Consider the following 704-nt stretch of genomic DNA (forward strand, 5'->3'; position numbering starts at 1 on the left):
CTCAGTCCCCGTCCTCCGCTCCACACCCTGCACTTGAGACCAGCATTAGAATTGGACTCCCAGGAGCACTGGAGTCTGCTCCCTGCTCCCCAGGCAGAGCCTCTAAGCGCCTTCCCCCCAGACCACCGTGCTAAGTGCAGGAATGCTAAGCAGAGTCCCTCCGGAGCGACACGGGAGGGCCAAGGGCAGAGAGGACACATCATCCCAGGCACCATCACAGCCATGACCCATTTCCAGAGTGGTGGACTTGGTGGGGGTGGGGCGGGGGGAGAGGGGGGATCAAAGTCTCAATAACTTAGTGGCAGAGCTGGAGGAGGCCGTGCTGCCCCGGACTCTGGGCAGAGGCCGTTTCTGGATGTGTGAGCACTCATAATACTGCTGATGCCGGTTCACAGCTCGGAGCGGAGCGGACACGTGGTCCTGGTGTCCTTCCCACAGCAGGACGCAGAGAGGCATCTGGACAGCACTCAGCAAGATGAGAGGATGCGCTCTCCCAGAGCCTGCCCAAGAACCAGGCTCATCCATTCCAGCTGTTCCGCTTTGTAAGTCAGGGTGGCGGAGGGTGTCTGTGGAACCGGCCTCCAGGAACGAGTGCAAAGGGAGCCGGGCCCCGGGGTCGTCCCTCCAGTGAGCAGATGGAGAGAGCAGCAGAGCCTCCCATCCAGCTTGGACACACACACATACAGAAAAGGATTATTGCCAGC

This window comes from Dipodomys merriami, unplaced genomic scaffold (genome assembly GCF_024711535.1).
Source record: "Dipodomys merriami isolate MVZ:Mamm:240054 unplaced genomic scaffold, mDipMer1.0.p SCAF_1, whole genome shotgun sequence".
Taxonomy (NCBI): Eukaryota; Metazoa; Chordata; class Mammalia; order Rodentia; family Heteromyidae; genus Dipodomys; species Dipodomys merriami.